Here is a 9,914-nt window from a genome sequence, read left to right as displayed (position 1 = left end):
GTTACAGTTAAGAATGCTACAAATCTGTCAATAAATTCAGACTCTACACTTCCTTACATCTCAGTATTGAGGTGCACTGAGTACAAGGGCGCAGATGGAATTAGTTCAACCATTTGGGCAGTCCAATTGGCTCAATCAACTGCCTCATTTGTGACACCTAAATGTATTCCTCCACCTAACCTAACTGTAATCCCAATAGATCCCAACCACGCACTGGAATCTTGCCTCTGGTGGGACACGTATATATGTGCCTTACTTCCCCGATAAGTCTGCTCCTTGCCTGTGACCTTACCCGGACACAGGAGATATCTCTTCAGAAATTTTGTCCTGGAGCAGCCCTTAGACAATCCATCACTTGGGCTTAGGGATCACCTAAAGCTGACTAAGAAATGTGCCCCAAGTGCTCAACTCCTGTAGCAACGCCAGTGGCATATACAGAGGGGGGGGGGGCACGAAGGACACATCCCCCCTTCCCCAAGATGTCTGTATGTGGCTGTCAAAGCCCCGACCCCACCCCACCTCCCTTCTACTCCCTCAACCTCTGCATCCCCAGTCAAGTGCGCCACTTAGTAGCCTCATGCTAACATTCACTCAGATTCTGAACACTGTTGCCACACTGTAGTATATGGCATGTCAAATACTCTGAGCTACCTACATGGCCAACATGCAGACTGCCGTTCACATGCATGTTAAGAGCATTGTTGCCAGATCTTGGACAGATCGATCCTTGGAAATCGTTTAATGACCCATGCTAAGCATTTGCCACCTTAACAGTAACAATGCAAAGAGTGCGACACCTCATTCCTTAAGCTTCCAAGCATGTGCTAGGTGTGCATATATGCAACTGCAATACTTATAACTGAAATAGAAGTATACATGCTCAGAGTTCATCACTGATGCCTCAAAATCACAAGCAAGAGTATTGTTTGCAGCACTGGGACCTTCTTATATTGCATGTGAGGCTGTTAATCTGCAAACAAGCATCCTTACAAGCAAAGCACTAACAGTTACTTTCCCCATATTATAGGCACAAGCATTCATAAAGCTATATTACTACACATTGACTGCCTTAGCACAGTGAAAGTAATAAAAACATATAAAAACCACAAAAACGTGGTCCTAAGCTAATTACACAAGTATCTGTGCATGGCCTAATTGCATATGGTGCCTGCTCGCCGTGGCTTAGAATGAAATGAGCTTGCAGCACCGGCAGAGTCCGAGTCCTGAGGGCCCAGGCTTCCCCTGAGAATGCTGGCATTTTAGCGCTCATAGTGTGCAGTGAGGTCCCCCTTCTCTTTTGCAAATTTTGACTAGGGCCCCCTGTAGAGGCTGCCTAGGATACATCTCTGGCTCACAGATTAGGAAGAAGCATCCATCACTTATAGAGGCCCTGAAAGTGGAGCTCACGTTTCATTCACGGACCTAAAGCTTTTCTTGCGAAAAATGTTCAGAAGCAATTTGCAAGATACATGGAATATATAAAGGTCAGTAATGAATTACACACAGTGCAGAATAACTGAAAGATGGGCAAGGGGGGGCAGATTTATAGCGATGTCTTGCTTGGCAGCACGATGTAACACAGACAAAAGAAGAGAGGTGAAGAAAGTAAAGACTTGGCACTGTATACACAAGAAAAATATTTGTTTAAGGAAAATGCTAATATATACATAGATATATATATGTCCTGAAGCAACAGTATACACAACAAGAAAAATAAAGTGCAAAAGTAGATTCACAAAGCCACGTGATAACAAAACAATGTTAGAGAATGGTATACATGTACAAAAAGAGAAACGTAACAATAATTCATTTCACTCAGGACACACATCTAGATAATTGCATTTCTTGGTCACAAGGGTCACAATTTAAGCCTGGCTAATACATTTCTCTCGTAATTTGTTGATACGTAATGTTTCAATTATTTCGCTCATTAATTTGTTGCAATGATGGGAAAGCATAAGTGTGTCATTGAGCATGGGGTTACATCCGCATGAGTGACGGTAACTGACCAAATAGTAAGGCAGTCAAGACGAAGTGAATGGATAGTGGTGCTTCTGCACTCTCGTGTTACACCTCATCACAAGATAACGGGATCAGGTATACCAAGTCTAGGGAGCAGCATACACACTTGGACGCATGTTTTGTTTGGCAATCAGATTTTGCTTTTTCTGTTTTTACCTTTTTACACTTCGTGCAGCCTGATCCCAATGGAAAGACAAGCAAGGTGGCTGGAATTTGGAATGTGGAGAATAAAACTTCGACACATTCTTGACTTCGACATGGCAGCACTGCACTATTGGACTGCGACGTCTGTGCGACGCATTTCAAGCAATTAGGCTTACTGCCCGGCCACTGGCTAGAGTTGTGACGCAGTTAACGAAAAACAGCGTGGCCGTCGTGGAGCAGTTAATTTGAATTAAAGAATCGTACTGGGAGATGTTTGCGACGCTTCCTATAAGCCCCAATATTGTTTTAACTAATTTGGGTAGTTTTTGGGCAGGCTAGTCGCACAGGGTGCTGTGACGCAGTTTCGCGTGTACGGAATTTTACTGCGACAAATTTTGGCGCTTTCTCTGACTGCCAACATTATTGAAACTAATTTAATTACTTTTTGGACTACCTTCGAGTGCAGTGGGCGCGCCTGGCGCTGTGACTCGGTTAGCGAAAATCAGCTCGGCCGTGGGGCGCGGTTACTCGCTTTAATGCACTGACAAGTTCATGGCGCTTTTCTTTCTCTGACGCCCAATAGTGTTGAAAATTATTTTCGATACTTTTATGTTATGAGGCCCGCTCGCCGCGCCTGTTGTGACGCAGCGAAAAGCAGCTCGGCCGTGGTGAGTTAGTTCGGCGCGCACTGAATCTTACTGCGACAAATTTGTCGCAATTTTTATGTCCCCGCAACAATTTAAGCCTTCTTTCGGTACCCACGCTTGTCGAAAACGCGACGAACAATCGTCAAGAGTGATAACACGGGAGTGCGTTGCTTGCGCCTGCAGAACGTACAAGTGATAAGCCAAGGAGATCAAACGCCAGGAACTAGTAACTCGAAAATTCTGTCTTCTGAACGGCACCCACACATGTTCTCTTGAGTGCGAGTAGAAGGAATTCTGCGAGCGTCCAGCATGCTCTGGTGCTCTGGTTGAGAGCCTGTGTTGTGGCCACCTCTGTGTATTCGTAGCGTACTACCGCGTCGGTTGTAGCCAAGTTCGCTAAACGCGCCGTTGCCCGCGCATTCGTGCTATTAAAGTGCATGAAATAAGTATTGGGAAGAAGGGAATGCTTGGAATTAGAATGTGTTTGTGGTATGCACGGTATTGCTTGGGACGAGTCGGTTATTTCCTACGCCCTGTGTGTAAATACGAACTGCTTTTGTTTGTAATGCCGCCCACTCACCACTTTCGCACGCTTCGCCTCTACAGGCATTATTCTTAAATGTTAATACCAAAATAACGCTTGTAATTTTTTCAGCTCACGTCGTCTGGTGGAGCTTCCTGCGGAAACTACTGCTGCTTACCTGGTGCCACAACACTGGATGAATTCACAAAAGCCCGCGACGAGCATTTACAAAGAATAAAATAAACGTTAATTTTTCTACATTTCACAAGGTGTCTTGCGTCTTTATGAAATTGCACGTGGCACATATTCAATAGAGGCTTGTGAAGATCGTTCGCAATCAATTTTACTTAATAAAATAATTTGCAAATAAATATTTAATAAATAAGAAATAAATATGGAAATAAATATTTGCTGCAAAAGCAAAAAAAAAAGGAAACGGAGCCGGCGTGACGCGCACCAGCTAGAATTCAAAACGCGCGCGCACGAAACCGAAACCGGAAGTGTGCTTCAGGTTTTAACATCGACGGCTTGGTGCGCTGCAGTCAATTCGGCCGCTGGGCTCTATGGGAGTGTCTGCTCTTGTTGTATTCTTTTCTCTATGGTCGGACTATAAACGGGCCTTCAGTGGAGCCCTCTACGACCGTCGCATTCGCCGTCACCAGGGGCGCGATCGGAGATATTTTGTTGTGTGGAGTCGTCTGGGGAGCACCGCGTCACACGAGTCGCTGCCAACAAAATATCTCCGATCGCGCCCCTGGTGACGGCGAATGCGACGGTCGTAGAGGGCTCCACTGAAGGCCCGTTTATAGTCCGACCATAGAGAAAGGAATACAACAAGAGCAGACACTCCCATAGAGCCCAGCGGCCGAATTGACTGCAGCGCACCAAGCCGTCGATGTTAAAACCTGAAGCACACTTCCGGTTTCGGTTTCGTGCGCGCGCGTTTTGAATTCTAGCTGGTGCGCGTCACGCCGGCTCCGTTTCCTTTTTTTTTTTTGCTTTTGCAGCAAATATTTATTTCCATATTTATTTCTTATTTATTAAATATTTATTTGCAAATTATTTTATTAAGTAAAATTGATTGCGAACGATCTTCACAAGCCTCTATTGAATATGTGCCACGTGCAATTTCATAAAGACGCAAGACACCTTGTGAAATGTAGAAAAATTAACGTTTATTTTATTCTTTGTAAATGCTCGTCGCGGGCTTTTGTGAATTCATCCAGTGTTGTGGCACCAGGTAAGCAGCAGTAGTTTCCGCAGGAAGCTCCACCAGACGACGTGAGCTGAAAAAATTACAAGCGTTATTTTGGTATTAACATTTAAGAATAATGCCTGTAGAGGCGAAGCGTGCGAAAGTGGTGAGTGGGCGGCATTACAAACAAAAGCAGTTCGTATTTACACACAGGGCGTAGGAAATAACCGACTCGTCCCAAGCAATACCGTGCATACCACAAACACATTCTAATTCCAAGCATTCCCTTCTTCCCAATACTTATTTCATGCACTTTAATAGCACGAATGCGCGGGCAACGGCGCGTTTAGCGAACTTGGCTACAACCGACGCGGTAGTACGCTACGAATACACAGAGGTGGCCACAACACAGGCTCTCAACCAGAGCACCAGAGCATGCTGGACGCTCGCAGAATTCCTTCTACTCGCACTCAAGAGAACATGTGTGGGTGCCGTTCAGAAGACAGAATTTTCGAGTTACTAGTTCCTGGCGTTTGATCTCCTTGGCTTATCACTTGTACGTTCTGCAGGCGCAAGCAACGCACTCCCGTGTTATCACTCTTGACGATTGTTCGTCGCGTTTTCGACAAGCGTGGGTACCGAAAGAAGGCTTAAATTGTTGCGGGGACATAAAAATTGCGACAAATTTGTCGCAGTAAGATTCAGTGCGCGCCGAACTAACTCACCACGGCCGAGCTGCTTTTCGCTGCGTCACAACAGGCGCGGCGAGCGGGCCTCATAACATAAAAGTATCGAAAATAATTTTCAACACTATTGGGCGTCAGAGAAAGAAAAGCGCCATGAACTTGTCAGTGCATTAAAGCGAGTAACCGCGCCCCACGGCCGAGCTGATTTTCGCTAACCGAGTCACAGCGCCAGGCGCGCCCACTGCACTCGAAGGTAGTCCAAAAAGTAATTAAATTAGTTTCAATAATGTTGGCAGTCAGAGAAAGCGCCAAAATTTGTCGCAGTAAAATTCCGTACACGCGAAACTGCGTCACAGCACCCTGTGCGACTAGCCTGCCCAAAAACTACCCAAATTAGTTAAAACAATATTGGGGCTTATAGGAAGCGTCGCAAACATCTCCCAGTACGATTCTTTAATTCAAATTAACTGCTCCACGACGGCCACGCTGTTTTTCGTTAACTGCGTCACAACTCTAGCCAGTGGCCGGGCAGTAAGCCTAATTGCTTGAAATGCGTCGCACAGACGTCGCACAGTCCAATAGTGCAGTGCTGCCATGTCGAAGTTCCGAATCAACGCAATAATTCGCCGGGAGCCCACCAAACCAGGCTAAATCCCAAAATAGAAAAACAGGCAGACGGGTGACCGCAGTCCAATGCGCGGCCGGTCTCTCCCGCTTCGGCGGTGTGTCCACAGAACACCTATTTAGAGAAGGGAAACTGTACCTTCAACAGTGCTACTGAAATAAGCGTAGCGGTGGCGTCGTGAACTAAAGTATGTGACCACAGGTGGCGCTGTACAACAAGAAACGGAAACGGGGTTTTGCACACGCTTTACCAGGTGTTCTGTGGCTTTACTGGGTTTCTGGTTGCTGCGCCTCTGTCGTGCTCCCGCCAGTTTAGTTTCTGTGTAGCAAACGTAGCAAACGTAACGCCAGTTTGGTTGCTGTGTGGCAAACGTAGCGCCTATATTAAGTAGGCGCTACGTTTGCCACACAGCAACCAAACTGGCGGGAGCACGATCGAGGCGCAGAATACATGTAGCGCTGAGTCATATCGAGTTAAGGCACACTCTGAACTGACTTTTAAGGGCATCCCGAGCGGTTTTTAGTTTATTACGCCGCCGTTACGCCGAGTTGTGCCGCCGCGCTCCAGCTGTTGCATTTCGTGTAGGGCTACTGACAAAATGCGGTTTCCAGGTGGCACGATGGCCTCGACTGGAATAAACGCACACGACACCAAAGATTGAGTAAGCCTGAAAATATTTTATTTGCATTTTACAAGTACAACATAAAGCACACGTCTACGCATCCACACAAACGCAGTTACATAGTCAAGAACATAGGCAAGATATGGCTCATTAATAAGGGTAGCACAAACGCACAAGAAAGAAGACCTAAGCTACAAAACGTACGGTCGGCTGCTAAGTATAATAATTTCCCTGTCACCGCGTGTCACTTTTATACAGCATCTTTACAGCACTACCAGGCCGGGTAGTTTGGCGGAAAGAACGCAACAACTTACGGCCGTCAGCTGCCTCTGTCATAATTATCCTAATCTCCGCATCAACGTCGTGCAAGTCCGCATACAGGCATCTGTATCTGAACCATATATGTGCCAGCTTAATACATGTGTAGTGAAATTATGACAACCACTGCGTCTTATCAAACGTAATGGTTTTGCAAATGCGCATTACAGCTGACGGAACGACATACTGTAAGTGAAGCACAAGAGAACAAGGACAAAAGGAGGATACAACACTTGAAGAAATGAAGAATTAGTAGGCGTACAGCAAACAAGCGATGACGGAGAACACACAATGATCGGGTGTTCTGTGACATCGCTTTGCGTATTTACGGAGTTATGGAGATCAACGGCATAAAAACGTACCTTCAAGCGTACTCCCTCAACCTCCGCCGCATTCATTATGATAATCAACGCCTAAACAAAATGAGGCACTATTTTTTGCCAAGAGTAGACCTCTTTACAGCAAGTCTATGTAATGACTCGCAGACGAAACCAGCATGCTTTCGAAAATGTTTTACCGCCGTAGTATTCGAACGCCAACGGCCAGGAAACACATCGATGCCAATAGGCTGTCGGTGGTTAATCAAGTACAAAAACCTTGACGCTATGACTAGTTAATTGATTGCCTGCATTGCTAGCCTGTATATTACCGATGTAATGGTCAACAGTCTATACGAGTGAATTATGTCTTTCTCCCCCTTACCTTTATAAATGAAATTCATTCTACTTTGTCGCCAACTGTCTGGTATTCGTCTATCTTTTAAAGTTTTTTCAACTGCTTTCACGAGAGCTTCCTTACTTTTTGGTCCCAGTTCATTTATCAGCCTAACGGGAACCTCGTCTAGCCCTGTGGCTGTGCGCTTAGGAATTTTCTCTTCCGCTTTCTTCCAGTTTAAATTTGTAAGCACTAGCTCCTTTCCCCCTTGGGTCTCTTTCATGCTCTTTTTTTCTTCAAATACAACCTCGTCCTTGCCTTGGAAAGATTCGGCTGTTACTTTTTGGATGTAATTTATTGCTGCTTCTCCTTCCAGCCTGTTTTCATCTTCGTCTAGGATATGTTGTTGTATTGTTGTTGACTTCCTGCCTAATAATATTATGTGATTCCAAAATATTCTAGGTGCGGTCTTCTTTTTCTCACGTATTTCTGACAACCAACTTTCACTTTCACCTTTTAATTTTGCTTGCACCAGTATTTGAACCATAGACTTTTTCTCCCGGTATATTTCCCATTTACTGGTTACTTCATCCTGTGGCAACTGCGCCTTCTTTGCCTGCCTGTGCTCTCGAGATGCTTTCTGTCGTTCGGCGATCGCTTCTCGTATCTCCTTGTTCCACCAGCTTTTCGGTTTCTTTTTTCCTTTCCAATGAACATGTTTCTCTTTCCGTATTTCTGTCGTTACTACACTTAGAAGCTCACCATATTCCCACCCCTTACTTGGCGACTTGCCAATTTCTTCCTCCACTCTAGTGACTATATTTGCTATTTGTTCAGCGTTCAAATTTGGACTGGCCATTTTGCTTTCGTTGCTCTCTTTCCCAACTACATATCCCATTTTCAAAATGATGCGTTTATGGTCCCTCCCTATGCTGCTAAACCCTTCCTCATCGATGACCATTTCTCTCAACTTATCATGAATTCCTTCTGTCATCAGACAGTAATCAATGGTCGATTGCCGGTTTCCCACTTCCCACGTGATCTGTCCTTCACACTTAGGCCCTGTATTCACGATCACGAGGTTATGTTGCTCGCAAAGGTCTAACATTGACTTCCCGTTATTGTCGGTATAACCATCTAAATCCTGTATGTGGGCATTCATGTCACCTAATAGGACTATCTCAGCACCATTCCCGAAACCCCTAATATCAGCGCTTATGCATTCCACTAACTCTTTATTCTTTTCTGTGCAATTTATTCCGGTCCACAAATACGTAACTCCAAGCCAAGTTTCTTTCCCACTCATTGTACCTGATAACCAAAGATGCTCTTAACATTTTGAATTTACTGTTTTCCATTTGGCTCCCTGATGGATGAGCATTCTGACTCCCCCTCCCTTTCTTTCCGACTTAGTTCTGTTGCACCCTTCCCATACATAATTCTCAATAACTGGCGGCTCTTCTGAGTCTCTAAGGTGCGTTTCTGTAACCGCATACACCCCTATTTGTTCTCTATGTAACTGCTCCTCAATCTCTGCCCACTTTTCCTTTCTTCTGCCGCCCTGCATGTTTATGTAGCCTATTGCGTGGCGAGCTCTTGTTCTTGCTTTCCTACTTTTTCTCTTATCGACGGCGATGCTCTTCTGATGTTCCCCTAGGGGACCTTCTTTATTACTACCTACTCTGACCTCCTGACCGCCCGCGGGCCCCCTAAAAAAGCAACAGCGCGACCCCCAAGTCGCCAGCCCACTTCTCGTGCTAGCCTGTAATTGAAGTGGATCCCATCTCGTTTAAAACCACCACAACTTCTCACTTCCCTGTTTACTTCGACAACCTCGAAGCCTTTCTCTCGGCTCATTTTCCATATTGCCTCATTGGCAGCCATTACGGCTCTTTGTACGTGACTGTCACGCACAGGCACCTCCGGCACCGTGCACACCACGATCTGCACCTGAGGGGATAGCTCGCGCAAGTCGTCCACCCCCTTCGCCAAGCGCTGGCCTAGTCCTGGCCCTTTCCTGTTCAGGACGTCATTTAGCCCACCTGCTACTACGACAAGGTTGCGCACGTGGGCATTTTCCGTGAGCTTTTCTTTTGCTCGCTCCATGACAGAACCCAGTGTCTGCCCTGGAAATGTCCCTACCGCCACTCTTTTGTCGCCTTTCACCCTCTCCACAATTGATTTTGAGCACCCAGCCATGTTTGAGTCGCCAGCGATAATCACCCTTTCACTCTCTCCTACCTCTCCCTGCTTCCCGGCTTCCTGTGGCTGCAGCGTCGCCTCACTCGGGGCGTGTTGCGCTGCTTCGCTATAGCTACGCCGATTCACCGGCGGCGAGCTGGCGACCGCTTGCTTAGGCTCCCAGCCTCCCACTTCGCCCTCGCTTTGGTGTCCTGACCCGACATTATCCGCTGCCCGAGTCTCAAGAGCGTCGAGCCGCCTTTGCAGTTCGGCGCTCCTTTCTTTCGCCTCCCCAAG

This window comes from Dermacentor albipictus, unplaced genomic scaffold (assembly GCF_038994185.2).
Source record: "Dermacentor albipictus isolate Rhodes 1998 colony unplaced genomic scaffold, USDA_Dalb.pri_finalv2 scaffold_116, whole genome shotgun sequence".
NCBI lineage: Eukaryota > Metazoa > Arthropoda > Arachnida > Ixodida > Ixodidae > Dermacentor > Dermacentor albipictus.
Note: the sequence above shows the minus strand (reverse complement) of the source record.